The 19,749-nt window shown below is 39.4% G+C and overlaps 1 pseudogene; it reads left to right on the forward strand.

Moving 5' to 3' along the window:
* The first annotated feature begins 15,507 nt into the window (after nt 1-15,507).
* On the forward strand, nt 15,508-16,649 carry LOC101113482 (mitotic checkpoint protein BUB3-like; annotated as a pseudogene).
* Nucleotides 16,650-19,749: the final 3,100 nt, after the last annotated feature.

Raw genomic sequence — 19,749 nt, forward strand, 5'->3', positions numbered from 1 at the left:
CAGAGTGGTTATCTATGATAGATCTTTCTTACTATTATAAATTTTCAAAATTATTTATAGTGGCAAGGACTTTCAAAATTTAATACAGCTTCTTTTAGTCACTTTCAATTATACAATTAAGGTGTGCATTAATTTTATAATTGAATACAATGTACAGTGCTTTGTTTTTTTAAAAAATATTAGGATGAATTGTTTAGATTAAATATGAGTGCTATATGCATAAATTCTATAACTGCTTATACACTGTCCCTACTCCCTCCCCAACCTCCCATACACATACCCTCTGTCTCTGCCCTAATGTCTCATAAAAACCTGTCTCCCTCAATTATCCTCTTTAACATCTCGACAGCATACTCATAAAACTACCTTCCTCATCTTTTGAACCTCTCTTCTTAGGCACATGTAAACACACTCAGAAGCATATAATTTTCATCCATCATGGTAAAGAACACTGTTGCATGGATAGACAGTCTGCCTTTCACCTAGCCCTCCTCTTATCATTTACTAAAACTTATTAATGGGTAGTTGAAAGGGAAAAAGCTCAAACAGAAACCTACCCATAGAAAGTGAAAAATGGCCCTCCATCTTTCTGATATGCATCAAGCTAATTACAATAATAAATAAAATATGAATATTGGGAATAAACCAGATCAATTATTTCCCATTATTATTTAGTATAAATGTTTCATAGTGAGAGATTATAACATACATGCATATGTGTACTACTACCAACAACAGTGTGCTAAAACTATTTCAAAATAAAATATTTTTACTAATAAGAGAAGGAGAAGGAAGACCCGAAGCAAGAACATGAGGAAGCAGAGAGCAAGGGAGAAGGTGAAAACAAGTGAAATGGGATTTTAAGGACCAAGAGACAGAGGACCTTCATACATTAAAAGTATGATCATGCCTGCATTTGTATTTGGCTGACAATTTGTAGCAATCAGTTTTTAGTACTAAGATATATTAATAAGGACTTATGTGCCTCCAAGTCAATTAAATTTGGTTTATCAATGCATAATTCAATACTGTTGTATATAGCAGAATGCTTAAAAGGATTTTAAAATCGTGTCTTCTGATGTGGCCTGTAATATTTCAAGGAAACACCCACTGTCAAGTGAGTGAAAATGAATAATTATGGGAGCCCTAAAACCCCACAGTTGAGCAGACAAGACAGCTGCTATTATTAAGCACTCCAAATTGAAAGTATGGATTCTATCATTATAAGAACAAAGACAGTGCTGTGATAATTATGGAAATGCTATAGCTTCCATTTTTGCTAATGTTTTCAGTGGAATATCTAAAGCCACAAAAGGTTAAGATAGAGAGCTCAGTCTCTGTATCTTGTTACTCACTTAGATGAATGCAATTTTTTTTTTTTTTTTTACCAATTGTAGTCATAACAGAGCTTGCAATCCCTGCAACATCACGATAAGAAAGCAACAATTTGGGCAAGAAATTAAATGATAATAAACATGGTGTAGACTCAGTGGGGGTGATATTGTTTAATGTCAGTGATGATTGAAACTACCTTCTAGATGACTGAAGCTTTGTTGGCCTCGTCTGTTTATATTAATTTCTCCTTTTCAAATTCCATTATCTTAAATTGCGTGTTATATAACTCGTGCCGCCTCCCTCCAGCCAACAGCACCACTTCTAAAGCAACTTGATGAAGCATATTGTAGGAAAAAACCATCTTCCCTAGGGTCAGCATGCAAGGAGATTACAGTCTGGAGACGGCAATGGGGATGGATTAAACTTTGTACAATTTTCTTTCGTCACGTGAATTGAATCCTGTCGTGCTATTTTCTATACGCCTTTCAATCTCTGTCACAAAAATGATCTCCAAAAATGTTAGCACTGCTTAAGCAGCCCTGGCCTGGTTTTAACCCGCTCAGGATTTTACAGTTTGATTGGCTCTGAATTTCCTTCCCTGAGAAAACAAAGGAAGGAGACTGGGACAAACATACCCAGCCGATGACAGAATGCGGAAAAGGTCACTGTCCTTTGGTCCGAGCAGGCTTAACAGGGACAGTCAATGATCTTCATGTTGTATGATCACATACCAAAAAATTGAAAGGGAAGCGGAAATGTCACAACATAAATCCAATCTGGTGAGAGCACTTGCACTTCTGTGCAAGAGGGAGACTGAAATAGTACAAAGGTCCTGGCTTCAGGTTCTCAGATTCCAATCGCAGGCTCTTCCTCAGATGTCAGACTTTCCCTGTTTTCATTAACTGCCATGCTTACCTCTGAGGTTAAGATGGAGTCACTCAAACATCAACGGCACCACAGACTCTAACATTGCCTTGAAATGACCAGCACCAACAAAGAAAACAAAATCACGCTTGTTAGGAAGGAAAATAAGAGAATCACTCCTCAGAACTTGATTTTGTTTTGATCTCCAGAGTGTCTTTGAAGTCAGGCAAAGTTGCTACTTGTAGTGCGGTCTTCAGAACTTTGGTCGCATGCAAATTAAACTCATTTTGTTCAAGTTGAAAAGCAAAATACTTTTGTTGCTTATTTTTATATTGACTTCAAATAATTCCATGACCACCAATAAATAATTTCTCCAAGTAAAAATCCATAAAACTCACACCATTAAAGTACAAAGAGATAAAGAACTACATGCTTTAACTTAGCTGAAACTTAAAATTGTTCATCTTTTATTATATGACCTTGTTTTACAATAATTAATTTGCAGGAACATGTTTTACAAGTGGCACGTGTTTTCCAAGTACCTACTTGGTACACAGGATCTGAGGTAAGGAAACTAAGGTTATAGGTGTTACAATCTTGGGTGGGTGAGCTATTTTTACCACATGATATCAGACACCAGCATTACCCAATGGACCATAGATTTAGTCTGTGTCACTTTTTTAGGACTAACTTGAAAATGGGCCCATTAGACTTTACTCCTATCAAAAATCACTAGAGGAACCCCCTGAATCTTTCTGAAAAATAGACTTGCCAACAGACTACTTTTCAGATCCCCTTTATTTTGTTTTACGCTTACATGCCATGTTGATCCAAATCTGAAATAGCCAGTTTATACAATCATATGGTATTTCGTCAAGGCTGTATATTGTCACCCTGCTTATTTAACTTATACGCAGAGTACATCATGAGAAATGCTGGACTGGAAGAAACACAAGCTGAAATAAAGATGGCCAGGAGAAATATCAATCACCTCAGATATGCAGATGACACCACCCTTATGGCAGAAAGTGAAGAGGAACTAAAAAGCCTCTTGATGTAAGTGAAAGAGGAGAGTGAAAAAGTTGGCCTAAAGCTCAACGTTCAGAAAACAAAGATCATGGCATCTGGTCCCATCACTTCATGGGAAATAGATGGGGAAACAGTGGAAACAGTGTCAGACTTTATTTTTGGGGGCTCCAAAATCACTGAAGATGGTGATTGCAGCCATGAAATTAAACGACACTTACTCCTTGGAAGAAAAGTTATGACCAACCTAGATAGCATATTAAAAAGCAGAGACATTACTTTGCCGACTAAGGTCCGTCTAGTCAAGGCTATGGTTTTTCCAGTAGTCATGTATGGATGTGAGAGTTGGACTGTGAAGAAAGCTGAGCACCGAAGAATTGATGCTTTTGAACTGTGGTGCTGGAGAAGATTCTTGAGAGTCCCTCGGACTGCAAGGAGATCCAACCGGTCCATTCTGAAGGAGATCAGCCCTGGGATTTCTTTGGAGGGAATGATGCTAAAGCTGAAACTCCAGTACTTTGGCCACCTGATGCGAAGAGTTGACTCATTGGAAAAGACTCTGATGCTGGGAGGGATTGGGGGCAGGAGGAGTAGGGGACGACAGAGGATGAGATGGCTAGATGGCATCACTGACTCGATGGACGTGAGTCTGAGTAAACTCCAGGAGTTGGTGATGGACAGGGAGGGAGGCCTGGCGTGCTGTGATTCATGGGGTCGCAAAGAGTCGGACACGACTGAGCGACTGAACTGAACTGAACTGATGGTACTTCAATCAGAGTGGTCACAAAATGACTTAAATGGTATTCTATTCAGATCTTAGCCCTTTTTTTCACTGAGGAGTTTACCTAGAAATTAAAAACTGCTGGAACTGAAGAGCCAACCGATAATATCAGTAATATTTACTGAATGTGTGTCCTGTGTTAGGCACCATCTGAGTTCTTTAGATGTAAATCCCCTTAAAATTCTACATCATTTACAAGGAAGATATTATTATTGCACCATTTTATAAAAATAAATAAATAAATAAAGCTCAGCTAGATTCATATTTAACCCATGTTAGCATAGCTAAGGGGATTCTCTGGTGGCTCAGACAGTAAAGAATCTGTCTGCAATGAGGAAAACCTGGGTTTGATCCCTGGGTTGAGAAGATCCCCTGGAGGAGTGCATGGAAAGCCACTCCAATGTTCTTGCTGGCAGATTCCCCATGACAAAGGAGCCTGGCAAGTTGCAGTCCATGGGGTGGCAAAGAGTCAGATACGACTGAGTGAATAAGCATAGTCAGCACAGCACACCACAGCTAAGAGATAGGCAGGCTAGGGCCAAAATTAATGCTTAATCAGTAATTGTACTGCCTTTATATGCTTCCTTTTGTTATTTATCTTGGGCTATCTTGTTGGTTGACTGATAGAAACAATTGTCTAGGGCCTTCTAAATCTTTGACTTTAAATTTTCATTTATAAACTTAGATAGATATATATGAAAAAGTATAATATTTAAATTTTATATATAAAATTATGAAGAATCTGGATGTGCACAGATTCTTCATAATTTCTATTCAAGCAGTTAAGGCTATATGACTGAAGTCAGTTGCTATATCTCTTCTGATGGTTGGGTCTTTTTGTTGACTCCAAGAACCAAAATATTCCTCGTGCTGCCACAAAAAAAAGAATAAATAGTTCTAAATATAGGTGGAGACTTCCCTTGTGGTCCCATGGTCGAGAATCTGCCTGCCAGTGCAGGAGACACATGTCCGATACCTGGTCTGGGAAGATTCTACGTGCTGTGGAGCAACTAAGCCCAGGCACCACAACCACTGAGCCTGCACACTCTAGAGGTGGTGCTGCATGAAAAGAGAAACCACCACGATGAGAAGCCTGCGCTCTGCACCTGTGGAGTAGCATCCGCTCACCACAGCTAGAGACAGCCTGTGTGCAGCAACACAGACCCCGTGCACCAAAATTAAATATATATATATATATATATACAGATGAATATATATATGAAGATATGGATGTAAACACACTAAGTGAGAAGATGGGAAAATCTGCTTTTTTTGCAATCATAACCAAATCAGACTCTGAAAACGGTCCGAATGCACATCTCTCAAACTTACAATTAAAACTGCTCATACTATATTATTTCAGGTTATAATGTACAGCAACTGTTTGGACACCTTTGAACAAGCCTGCTTTAGCTAATCTTCAGATCCTATATTTTATCAGGATTCTTTTTCTTCATGTGTGGACTGCCCTGGTGCTCTGATATCAGGGTTATCTGGTAACAAGACTAGACCAATGCATAGAAGCTCTCGCTGGAAACCAGTGTTTCCCTTTAGTAATAGCTCTTGCCCTTTAAAAACTTACATAACTTGTACCCATACATCAAAACTTTCATAATCCCTCAAAGTCTTGTAATAAAGTTTAAGCATTTCCCAAAATAACAGTACTTATATTACATTGTTTCTGTGCCTGAAACCAGTGACAATTTTTTAAATAAAAAATAACAAATGAACAACTCTTTAGATATCACTGTCTCTGCATTTTGGAGTGCTAGGAATTACCAATAAAATTTTAAAAGATAGTTATATGGTATTAATAAACAATATACATAATAAATATAAGTAAAATTGTTTTATTAGGGACTAATGATTATCATTGGAATTATAGTTTAATTTTCTTTTAGAAATGGCAGTGATAGTGGTTAGAATAATGAGATAGCTCTGTTACTAGGGGGAGTTTTAGAATTTCATGGAAGACTTTTTTGTTATATCAGTGATGAGTGTGCTGAGACAGTCAGTGAGTGGAAACAATGACTGCTAAGTATCCTGCAGATGCAGAGTTGTCTTATTCAGTTTTTAAATATTTTCCCAGATAGTCAAGAAGAGGCATCAGATGGAATCATTTATGTTCCTCTCTAGTTGTACATATTATTTTAATATAAATACTTTCCTTTTATTTCTTAAAATTGTTAAAGCTGGGATATTATATTGACTTAAAATTACATTATTGGTAGATTTATCATCTATTCATTTCATTTCAGAAAAGTGAAAATATTTGTTATAAAAATATTTTATTATCTCACAGAGCTGAGATCTACAGGGTAAGATATGAAGAAGGCTAGGAAACTCCTAAACTAGAAAATGTCCAAAGAAATGTTATGATGACAACTTATGAGGGATAAAATTTGCTGATATGTTATAGTGTCCAGGTTTGGTTTGGTAGCTTGACCTTCTCAAATCTCTTAGTGAATCACAGAGTCAAGTATTGATTTAAGTGATATTTTTTCAATAGTTTCTAAGAGTACCTTTTCAAACTGTCCAGAGAAAAGGTTTTCATTGATATTTGTCCATGCCAAGTTGTTATATGTTGGTGGTAGAGGTGGTTTCATGTCACTTTTAACCCCTCTTGAGAATTCCTTGTAACATTTCCAAATGGAACTCTCCTCAGTTAAAGCAACATCTAAGAAGTCAGTCCACGAATCCTTGTATTAACAGCTCAAACTTCGAAGTACTTAAAATCCTTTGTATTTTAGCCCATCTGGACTATATGACTGAAGTCTTGCCTGAATATGTGACCTTTTGAATAAGCTTCAAATACTGAGTGGGCCTGTTGAAACAAGTATTCCTCAGCATCAAAAGAACCCTCTTTTTAGAGAAGCCTCAGAATGAAGGGATGTAACTATCCCTAGTGGGATTCTGCCTAGCTTCTTAATAATTAAATCACCTGAGTAATCATAAAACTTAAAATATGCTCACCTTTGTACCTCTTTTGCTTAGTAAACAAACATTCACATCTAGCTATATATTACAGAATTATCTTCAAAGATCAGTTCTTTTTTTTCTCTGAAGCCAAAGAATGATTAATCCAGATAAGACATAACTTGAGAGAAAGTGTCTCATTAATTAAAATCCTAAATTGAACATAAGATTGTCTCTAAATAGTAATGTAATGTAATTTTTATACAACACACATGAACATATGAAGTACCCGTAACTTGTTGCCTGAATGAATGAATTAATCAATAGAGTATTACTACATTCTAAGTAAAACTCCATTTTGAGGACTTCCCCGGCAGTCCAGTGGTTAAGACTCTGAGCTTCCACTGCAGGGGATGTAGGTTCAATCCCAGGTCAGGGAACTTAGATCCTGCATGCCACACATTGTGGCCAAAAAATAAAAATAAAATAAAACTCCATTTTGGACTTATGAGTTAGGCTAAAACATAAATAACATTCCCAATATGCTTTCTTATTATAGAAAGATTATGAAAAGACCCTCATTAATCATGTTAATGCAGATAATTATAAAATTATTAAATTTAAATATTCTTGGTATACTTGGTATATTTAAATTTAAATACACTTGTGTGCCTGGTGGGCTTCCCAGGTAGCACTAGCAGTAAAGAACCTACCTGCCAATGCATGTAGATATAAAGAGATGTGGATTCGATCCCTAGGTCAGGAGGGAGAGTCCCTACTCCCCTGGAGGAGGGCATGACAACCCACTCCAATCGTCTTGTCTGGAGAATCCCACGGACAGAGGAGCCTGGTGAGCTATAGTCTTCTTGCTTTGGAGAATCCCATGGGCAGAGGAGCCTCGTGGGCTATAGTCTTCTTGCTTTGGAGAAACCCATGGACAGAGGAGCCTGGCAGGCTACAGTCCGTGAGATTGCAAAAAGTTGGACATGACTGAAGAGACTTAGCACATGAGCCTGGTACTGTTATTCAGACTGCATATCTATATTAAATAATTTCATCCTCACAATAACTCTATGATGGATTGTACCATTTTAGAAGCTCAGGATCTTGTTAAATGATAGGATACAGATGACTTTGCATGAGTGTGTGTGTGCTCAGTTGCTCAGTCATGTCCAGCTCTTTGTGACCCCCCATGACTGTGGCCCGCCAGGCTTCTCTATCCATGGGATTTCCTAGGCAAGAACAATGGAGTGGGTTGTTGTGCCCTCTTCTAGGGGATCTTCCCAACCCACAGACTGAACCCACCGCTTCTGCCGTAGGGCAAATTCTTTACCACTGTGCCACCTGGGAAGCCCACAGATAACTTTGTAACTCATGAGTATAAAGATTCTATTAACTAAACTAATGAATAAGAAGATCAGGTGTTTTGATAAAAGTTCAGAATTATAGACTTGTCATAGTTAGTACTTTGCTGTAAGTACTAGAAACATAAATTAACCTAAGCAAACAAACAAGCAAACAAAAATGCAGTGGTGCTCCTGGAGATGTATTGCAGACCCCAAGGTTCAGATGATATCCAGGCATGCTGAAAGGACCAGAATCAAAAATAGGAAATCTGTCAGGAGCATCACAGGATCTTTTCTGTTTCTCGTATTTGCCTCTCTGCTCAACTGTGGCATTTCTCTTTCTCTGCTCCCCAGTACATGTGACAATCCATGGCTTTCAAACTAATGTGTTACAATTCCAGCCACAAGGAACAACTAAAATTCTCAGTTCAAATTTCAGATTCCTGGCGAAGTACCTTGAATTTTTCAGGGTGAATCAAATGACAACTCCTGTTTCTTATTCCCATCAACAGTGTGCAGCTGTGTGATTCTGTCCACCTTCTACCCTCAGCTATTTACCATGAATAGAAGTCATGCAGAACCAAGATGGTCGCTGCAAGCTACGCCTGTGACCATGCAGAGTGACTGCATCCCCAATTTCAGATAAATACCCTAATAGGCACCTAACTTAAGAGTGAGGCATTCAGAGGTCAAATATTCAAGGGAAAGTCTTGCTAGTTGCTCCACAGGTCTCCCAGGCAGATCTGTAGTGTTGTGGTATCATGCAGATGTATCTGGGTCAGATTGTCAGGTTTTATGAACAGAAACTACACTTGATCGACTTATCTATATATAGTATTTCAAATCCTAGGGAATTCATGTTAAACTTACTCATAGGAGACACTTAAAAAAACACTTTAGCCCCAATTTAATACAGTGAAAAAAATAGGCCTAAATCAAGAATCATGACTGATCCTGTATGTAAGACCTCTCAGGAGACTAAGTTATAGATCAGCTGCTTGTTAAAATCTGGCACAATCATATCAGATAATCACTGGCAGGTGAATTGTCCTTTCTCTAAGGAAAGAACACTTCTGTCTAAATAAGTAGGGCACACCACTCGGATAAGGGAGACGTTTCCACCAGGTAGTAGAGGATAAACACTGAAAATTCTTGTGTTTCCCCATTTTGTATGCAGTCTACCTTCTGAATAACAATTGGTTTAGTTCCATTCTAAATCTAAGGATGCCATTGCGATGGAGTATTTCATATACTTAGTTGTTCAGTCGTGTCTGACTCTTTGGGACCCCACAGGCTGTAGCCTGCAAGGCTCCTCTATCCATGGGGATTCTCCAGGCAAGAATACTGAAGTGGGTAGTCCTTCCCTTTCGCAGGGGATCTTACCAACCCAGGGATTAGAGCCGGGTCTCCCACACTGCAGCAGATTCTTTACCAGCTGAGCCACAATGGAAGCCCAAGAATACTGGAGTGCGTAGTCTATCCCTTCTCCAGGGGATCTTCCTGACCCAGGAATCAAACTGGGTCTCCTGCATTGCAGGCAGATTCTTTACCAGATGAGCTTTTCTTCAATAAAGTGTTTGTAAACATCTTTCAAAGTATTTAATTCTTGAAGGTATCATTTTTATTCTGATTGCTACTAGTTTTACATCAGAAAGTGACCTTTTTTGTGTATGTATATGTGTGTATGTATATGACATATGAAATATAGCTTGAGTCCTATCATGAATATTCTGTAAACAAAGAACCTGAATAAGAAATATAGTCAAGAGTCAGGAGAAAGATGGGATCAGAATCAAAGTGCAAGTGTAAAAATAAGTGAATGTGGGGACTTCCCTGGGGATCCAGTGGTTAAGAATCTAACTTCCAGTGTAGGGGATGGAGGTTCGAGCCCTGGTCAGGGAACTAAGATCTCATATGCCGTGGGGCAACTAGGCCCTTGCACCACAACTAGTGAGCCCATGCACCCTAAAGCCCCAGCTCCTCAACAGGAGAAACCCTTGTGCCGCAACAAGAGAGAAGCCCTGTAAACCGCAACTAGAGAAAGCCTGCATGAATAATCTAGGACAACTAGAAAAATAAAATAAATAAGTGAAAATGGCCAAAGTTGGGTGCCATGTATTCTGCTGGTGTAAGAGCTGCCATCCAATGTGCAAATTAGTGTGTCTGGAGATGACAGGTTAGATCAAAATACAAAATCGAGCTGTATCTGGGCAAACACGGCATAGCATGGGATGGCCAAGAAGCAATGGATTGGAATTATGGGGAATCAATCATATACAAAGTACCAAAAGTATTGTATGTGGTTGTACAAGTGGCATACTCCTGGGTGGGGGGAGGTGCGCACTTCACAGAATAGTTGCAATATATTTTTATATTTATTACAAATTTATAACATAATGAGAACATACCTTGAGGAAGGCATGCCATTTTCAAATTCACATGAAGCTGCTATAGAGGCTAAAGTAGTGCCAACTATTGTTTTTATACAGAAAATACACAAAGAAGACTAACAATTATAAAGGAAACCCAGTTAGCTTAACCTCAAATCAATGTTAGCTGTACTTTCAAGAGTGCACAACACATTATATGGTAGGCATGAAATCGGACATTTGTCCACAACCAGCCAGTTATCCACCTGGCTTTAGTAACCAGCACTTGGTAGCTTATGACTTTGGTTAGGTAGATCCTGCGCCTACTGTCTCATTCACAATAGTGGAAATTTCTATTCTCATAATTTAAAAATGTTCCTGTTTCAGAATTTTATTCGAATCCCTAAAGAAATCCTCCATACTCCTTTCATCCTCTCTCTCTCCCCCTCCTTCCCTCTTGGTCTCTCTCCTCTTCCCTCCCTCCCTCTCTCCCTCTCCCTCTGCTTCTCCCTTTCCTTGAGATACACTGTGAGTTTTTAGAGCTTTGATTTTTCTTAAAAATGTGATTTGTGCAGTGGAGACAGACCAAAGAAAGAGATCATAAGGGAACAAGCTTCAGTAACGGGGCTTGAGATGCTGAGAAAAGGAGGCAGAGGCTGCCTCTACTAGCAGTGCTTTGACAGCGTGGTTCCTGTCACCCCCACTGTGGGACTGGCTAGCCAAAATGGTTTATTTTGTAATTTGAAAGTCCAACTAAAGGCAAAAGAAAGCTCCTTCTGTCTTGCCAGTAATTCCAGGCTTGGAGATGCATGTATTCCTATGGGAGGCACGCAGCAGGTGAGAGAGCATGGGGCTATTGCTGCTGGCCGTTGATTACTTTCCGTGTAATTTGAAAAGCTTTCTATTCTCACAGCTCTATGTAATATATCAACAGTAATAGGTTCATAATCATCAATCCAGCCTGCTGGAGGTTTGGCCACCGTAACAGATGTCTGCTCAATTTCATATTGTGGGTTTTCATTTATTTCCCCCTCCTCTGGAAAACCTTTTATATAAATATCTAACATTAATGTATCTAATATGATGTTTACATCCAATAGTGACATCGTTTATCAACCTCTAACTTCAAATGAACAGTTAATTAATGATAATGAGCCACACACACCAGGACCAATTCAGCGCTCTTTATCTGCAAAGATTGCTATATGATAAACAATTAAACTCTGAGATATACTTTTGTTTTTAGTAACTGGAATGATCCACTCTTTTGGTTATACACTTAAAGGCTGTATTTAGTCTCAGAGTCTTAAAGACTTTGTCATTCTTTTTTGTATATTAGACTTCTGTCTTAGAGATGGTCCATCAGTGGATGAGAAATAAAGAGTAGTCCTCAGACATCTCCACCAGATTCAACAGTAATCTCAAGACAGAAAAGGTTGCCTGTACCACCTAAATTGACAACTCTTTGCAAGGGAAATTCCATGCATACTGAACACACTCTATAATATTTTCATCTCTTGTTCAGTGGACTTCTGGTAATTATCAACATATAAGAAGGAACCAGCTACATTTCCCTCTATCATTTAGTTTTTTGAGAAACTCTTGAGTTTAAGGCATATATTTACTGCCAATATTCATGACAGTAATGAGGCTTGAATTGGACTTCAGGGTTCTGATGTTACTTTTATCATTGTAATTCCTTTAGTTTTGAAGAAAAATTGTTACTATTGTTTTTAAGACTTACCCCCTGATTTGATTTGTTTCATCCAGTGGCTGCCTCCATTTTTATTTTCCTTGTATTTTTAATATTTTGTACTAATTGCTTCTTTTGAATAATTTTCAGAATTTTGGAAGCAAGCTTGGGTGATAATAGTGAGTTATATACAAGAGCAGGAGGGAGGGAAAGCGAAGGAGAATGAGAGAGAGTGGAAAAAAGCAGTAGCTTTCCACAGAAAGCAAGTAGGTCCTTTGCATACTGAGTTTTTTTAGTCTTTTGAGTTTATCATCAGATCACCCAAAAAGGACAGGTTAAAGCTTTAAAAAACAAAATCTGTCTCCCTCAGTTGTATTTGAATGCTTTTTGAAGAGCTTACAACATTTCTTCTCCATTTGCAGGTTTTCTTACTGCTCTGACAGTAAGTGGGAGGCAAGCTGGAAAGAAATGTGAAAAATACATGCTTGGTATGGATGAGTCTGAGATTTCCATAAGCAGTTCCATTTTCTAGCATCTGAGATCAATTTCTTATGACATTGAATGGAAACCTGTTAAAGTACCACTTGTAAGCTCTAAAGCTGCACAAAGCTCTATTCTGCACAATATATCTCCCATTGACTTTCATGTATCCTTTACCCCATTAAGAAGTGCATTTAGTTGTATTAAAATTAATTTATTGAATGACACTGAGAAATGCATCTAAATATCAAGATTGCTTTTTGTATGATTCAAAGGTCCTGTGTCTAATTGGAGAACCAGTGACACTCTTCTGTTAGAATATAAATATCCAGAGGACAGAGAGGAATACAAAAAGCTGATATACTGATTTTCCATCATTATATCAAAGGTTGTTTACCTAGCAGTTAAGGCCATGGGCTCTGGCAATAAGACCACCTGGTTGCATATACCAGCTCTTTTGTTTAAATCCTATGTAACTTTGGGTGATATGCTTAATCTTTATATTCCTTGATTTAATCAACTATAAAATGGGTATAATAATAGTATCTGGAATTACTGTGAGGTTTTACTACAGTGTTCTTGAACAGTCAGTACTAAGGAGCATTATCTTCTATACAGGATGAGTATACAGAACATTTAGAAAAGTCAGACTTAGTCCATTAGGAGCTTGGATTAACTCCAGTCTCTCAGAGCTGGTGGGAGTGTTTTCATTTGAAATAATGCTCCAACAATAAAACCATGAGAAAAATGGAACACAGCCAGAGTTCCATCACTGAAAGTTCCATCACTTTCCATTACTGAAGTGCTTCAGTGAAGCTTTTATCATGGATAATGAAGAGATACATGACAAGGGAACCCCTCTAACTGGAAGATTTGATGGTTGTCCCCAGGCTTTGAGATTCATGAAGGGAAAAATCAGATGACCCCTAGGATAGATTGGCATATGGGGGAATTATTTGATAGCAAATTTTTAAAGGAAAATTCCAATTGTGACGTTCTTTTTTTTCCAGTGGGAATCCTAACTAAACTGAAAGGGTTGACTCTGTGACAGCAGGCTTACAAATGTGTCTAGTAAAATTTTGAGGTCTACCATATTTGGGTTTCTACCATTAAACCCCCCAGTGACAGGAGAGGTAGTCAAATTCTGTCCATTACCTGAAAGAAATCAATTTTTCCTCGACATGACCACACAGGGTCTCTCAGGCCACAGAGAGTCCATCTTACCTGTATGCCCGGAGCCCTTTAATCTCCTTCTCTTTTTTTTTTCCCTTTTGTGTTTTTTCTTCAGCATCCAGATTCCAGCCTGCTTGCATAAGTTGTATCAAAGTCCCAACCTAAAAGGATCCTTATACTCTTCAGAAGGGATCAGCTACAAAACAAAATCTCATTATTAATCATATGTCCCTTCTAGCAAAATCCTAATGCTTGCCTCTCTCCATTGCAACAGTGACGGTGTAAGGAGCAAAGGCAAGATAGAACCACAACTCGTCATAATTTGACAGACACAGGAGTGCTTCTTTAAGATCACGTTCAATTCTACAATTCTTTACTTCCATCTGTACAAAAACAAAAACCCACAGTCTTGTTTCAGCTAAAGCCAGGATTCTCTGTAATCATACAGGCGTAAGTTGCCCAGAAATCAGTGCTCCAGTCAAATTTAAGGAAACTGTTGGGTGATCTAAGAGTCTAGATTATAAAGTAGCTGTGGTAATGAGAAGAACAGAGAGAGGGGAAAGGAAAATAATGCAATAAAAGGAAAGGGAAACAAATCAAATCTATCGCCTGAATAAACACAATCTATTCCAGTGCAGAGAACTAACCTAGCTATTTCTTAAGGTAATTTCTATGTTTCATATGGTTTTGGTATACTATTTGGCACTGTTCCTTTTTCTCTAATCTGTATCTCAGTGATTTTTTAAAAAGGAAGAAAAAACTCTTTTTTTCCATTTAGATTAAATAATTCAGTGTAATGCCTCAAAAATGAAATCTAATCTCACATGACCTCTAGGGTCTTTTTGATCTCTACTCTTCAAGATACTAGAGGTCTATGAAATGCTAAACACGCAACCCAAATCTGCCATGACCAAGTCGATTTCAGACTTCCATTGTCACCACGCTTGTGGACTAGATGGATATGAGCTTCGTAGAGTGGTTTATAATTTATCTGGTTGTCTTTCTATGCCTAATCCATCTGTGGGAGTGACAGCTTGACATAATCGCTAGCTTCAAATAAGTAATTCCATTCACTATCAGTTTTTAATTTTATTTCCTCATTCCTTTATTGATGCAGTAAAATGCTGGTTAATCTGCAGAGCCCAGGCAAGCTCAGTGTTGTCAGTATTAATTTCACACTACCACATCTTCATGTTTGGTCCTTTACAGTAATTAAAGGAAAGCATTATAAAGTTGAAATTAAGCTGAATGTATAATCCTTGGTTTTAGTTTGCATGAGACCAATAGACAGATTCATAGCAATCTTTATTATTTTCTTCACATAGCCAAGATTTTCCTTCTCTAGTAAAATATTTAGTTACATGTATTTCTTTGTTAAAGTCTCTTTTATAATGTGCAACCTCCCCCACTCCACGCCCCCCAAAACATCTATCCCTTAAGAAGATGGGAGTTATGCTTTTAACTCCGCTAAGATCCATGGATGTCAAAGTGTGGTACCCAGAAGAGCAGCATTAAAGTGACATGGAGAGCGGCGAGGGAAGCTAGGCGGCGGCGAGTGGCGGCGGGCGCTGTGGCTGAATTGCTTCTGCAGGGAGCCCAAGATGACTGGTTCTAACGAGTTCAAGCTGAACTAACCCCCCGAGGACGGCATCTCCTCGGTGAAGTTCAGCCCCAACACATCGCAGTTCCTGCTGGTCTGCTCCTGGGACACGTCCGTGCGCCTCTACGATGTGCCGGCCAACTCCATGCGTCTCAAGTACCAGCACACCGGCGCCGTCCTGGACTGCGCCTTCTACGATCCAACACGTGCCTGGAGTGGGGGATTAGACCATCAATTGAAAATGCATGATTTGAACACCGATCAAGAAAATCTTGTTGGAACCCATGATGCCCCTATCAGATGTGTTGAATACTGTCCCGAAGTGAATGTGATGGTTACTGGAAGCTGGGATCAGACGGTTAAATTGTGGGATCCCAGAACCCCTTGTAATGCTGGGACCTTCTCTCAGCCTGAAAAGGTGTATACCCTGTCGGTGTCGGGAGACCGGCTGATCATGGGCACCGCAGGCCGCAGAGTGCTGGTGTGGGTCTTGCAGAACATGGGCTACGTGCAGCAGCGCCGCGAGTCCAGCCTCAAGTACCAGACGCGCTGCATCCGAGCATTCCCCAACAAGCAGGGTTATGTATTAAGTTCTATTGAAGGTCGAGTGGCAGTTGAGTACTTGGACCCAAGCCCCGAGGTGCAGAAGAAGAAGTATGCCTTCAAGTGTCACAGACTGAAAGAAAACAATATTGAGTAGATTTACCCAGTCAACGCCATTTCCTTTCACAACATCCACAATACTTTTGCCACAGGTGGTTCTGATGGATTTGTAAATATTTGGGATCCATTTAACAAAAAGCGACTGTGCCAGTTCCATCGGTACCTCACCAGCATCGCCTCACTCGCCTTCAGTAATGATGGGACCACGCTTGCAATAGCATCATCGTATATGTATGAAATGGATGACACGGAACATCCCGAAGATGGTATCTTCATTCGCCAAGTGACAGATGCAGAAACAAAACCCAAGTCCACCTAACCATCTCGTGAAAGTGGTTTCTCTATGGAAAGCTTTGTTTTGCTTCCTACCAATACATGATTGTCCCTTAAGGGATGCGTTTTAGTCATTGTGGACACATTATTTAGTATGTGAATTTCTCTGTTCTCTTGTTGGTGTGCCCTTTCCTCCTGACTGTAGGATAAGGAGTCTTTGTGTCCTTGTGCAGTAGTCTGAAGAATTGTTTTTCCCTCAGCAAGCCCAGTTGCTGTGTATGAGCAGCTTGAGCTCTTTCTGTAAAATAACCTAAACCTGTTATTTCCATGCTGTCTAATAAATCAGAGATTCAAAACCCTTAAAAAAATAAATAAATAAAGTGACATGGACTCTCAGTCAGTTCAAGTACTAAAAAAAAATTGCATAGATTGGGTGGCCTATAAAGAGCAGAAATTTATTTCTCACATTATTGGTAACTGGAAGACCAAAATCAAGGTATTGGCATGATCAGATGAATGCCTTCCTCTCGGTTGCAAACTAACAACCTCTCTTCTCCATGTATCATCAACATGGTAGGAAGAGGGTGAGAGAGCTCATGAGGGTCTCTTTCATAAAGGTACTAATCCCATTCATGAAGATGCCACCCTCATGAACTAATTACCTCCCAAAGGTCTCACCTCTTAATTCATCCCATTGAGGGTTAGAGTTTCAAAGTATGAATTTTAGGGGGACACAAGTATTCAGTCCCGGAGAAGGCAACGGCAACCCACTCCAGTACTCTCGCCTGGGAAATTCCATGGACGGAGGAGCCTGGTGGGCTGCAGTCCATGGGGTCACGAAGTGTCAGACACGAGCGACTTCACTTTCACTTTTCACTTTCATGCACTGGAGAAGGAAATGGCAATCCACTCCAGTGTTCTTGCCTGGAGAATCCCAGGGACAGGAGCCTGGTGGGCTGCTGTCTACGGGGTCACACAGAGTCGGACATGACTGACGTAACTTAGCAGCAGCAGCAGCAGCAGCAGCAAACATTCAGTCCATAACACAGGTGGTCTTGCTAAAATGCAGACTCTGCTAAATGAGAAATTCAAGGGGGTAGGGTGGGACCCAGCAATGTGTCTTAATAAGCCTTCTAAGTAATTCTAATGTATGCTAAAGTTCGAGAACCACTGATTCAGAGTTTTTAAAGCATTTTACACACTATGTCTGTTTTGCTCCTCGTGACAGCCTGCACAATGGTTTCACTAACCCAACTTTATAAATGCAGAAAGGGAGGCTCAGAAAATCTCAAGGATTTGCTTAATTTCACGGAACTGATACATTGTTGCACCAGGATTTAAATCTGCAATTTCATAATGCTCTTTTCACCACATCCATAGATTTCAAATATATCTCAAAGGAAATATGTGGATATGCAATGTAAAAATTTGGTAAAAATCAAGTATTGATTACTTTGTATTATTTTCATATGAAAATTATTTTTTTTTCTCATGTGGGAATACAACTTCTATAAAACTCTACCCACCCCCCACATCTCCATACACACACTGTCGCCTTTTCTCATGAGCCATCCATTAGTGAATTCTTCAAATTGTAATACGCAGACTCCACTTTAAATTCTGTACGGACTGGTATCTTCAATGTTGTGCTAAAAAATTTAAGCTTTGCATCCAAATCAGTGAGTCTTCTCTTTTGGGCCACGGCTGGATACTTTGTTATGGAGGGAGGACTAGAATTTTGCTCAAGTTCCACCAATATAGAAGCACAGAAAGCAGTGACTTTAAATGGGATGAATAATGTCTCATTCAGACACAAAATATAAATCTTCAAATATCTAGTGACTAATAAAATAACTGTTTATCTAACAGTACACTAAATTCCAAGTAATTTTAGTCATCATGCATTTTCTCAAGTCACAGATACCAAAAGTTTAACTACTAGAACATGGGCATTTGCAGAATTTATTGATGTTAAAAGGGAAATTCAGACTCAAAGTTTAGTAAGACTTGCCATTTATCCTCCTTCTTGGTTCTCTATTCACCATAACTTTGTCCTCATTCAATTCCAAGGCTTAATTCCCCTAGATGATGAAAACAACTTGGGTGATCATACAATTAATCATCTGAGAGAGGCCACTATTAATAATTACATCAGGATAGCTATGGTAAACCAGGGCAGCCCTAAGCAAACCGAGAATTGTGTGATCCCAGCAGAAATGACTTCCTTCCCTACCTGTCCTCTCTCTTTATACCCAACATGTATAAATTTTCAGTAAAATAATTTTCATATGGTTTTCATGGTTAACACATAACCCTAGTCATCTCACTTGTCCATTCATTCCCAGACACAATAAAATTTGGGTTCTTTATGCTAGCACTTAAAATCCTGCTCTATTTCAGGATTTTTATTTCAATGAGTTTCTCTAGTCCAGACCAGCTGCATAATTTGAGGGGAAATTTGTACCTCTTAACTGCCCTCCTCTGTTTCTCTCCTCGCCTGACCCTCCCTCCCCTCCGGCAACTGCCTGTTTGTTCCGTGTCTGTGACTGTGCTTCTGTTAAGTTAGGTTTGCTCAACCGTGTTTCAGATTCCAAACATAACTGAAATCATACAGCGTTCGTCTTTCTCTTTCTGACATATTTCACTTAGCGTAATACCTTCTAGGTCCCCCACGTGTTGTTGCAAATGGGAAGATTTCATTCTTCATTTATGTGCTTAGTCGCTCAGTTGTTTCCGATTCTTGTGACCCTCCCCAGCCCCACCCCGCCCGCGATGGACTGTAGCCTGCCAGGCTCCTCTGTCCATGGGATTCTTCAGGCAGGAATACTGGAGTGGGCTGCCATTTCCTGCTCCAGGGGATCTTCCCGACCCAGGGATCGAGCTAGTGTCTCCAGTGTCTTGCATTGCAGATGGATTCTTTACCTGCTGAGCCATCGAGGAAGCCCAGTATATATGTGTGTGTATACACACACACACACATTCTTATACACACACATATATACATGTATCTCACCTTCTCTATTCATTCATCTACGGATGGGCACTTAGGTTGCTTCTCTATCTTGACTATTGTAAATCCTACTGCAGTGACCATAGGGGTGTCTCTATCTTTTTGACTTAGTGCTTTCTTTTTCTTTGATTAAATACCCAGGACTGGAATTAATGGATTTATGGTAGTTCTATTTTTAATCCTTTGAGGAACTGGCCTACTGTTTCCCATAGTGGTTCTG

This window comes from Ovis aries, chromosome 3 (assembly GCF_016772045.2).
Source record: "Ovis aries strain OAR_USU_Benz2616 breed Rambouillet chromosome 3, ARS-UI_Ramb_v3.0, whole genome shotgun sequence".
Classification (NCBI taxonomy): domain Eukaryota; kingdom Metazoa; phylum Chordata; class Mammalia; order Artiodactyla; family Bovidae; genus Ovis; species Ovis aries.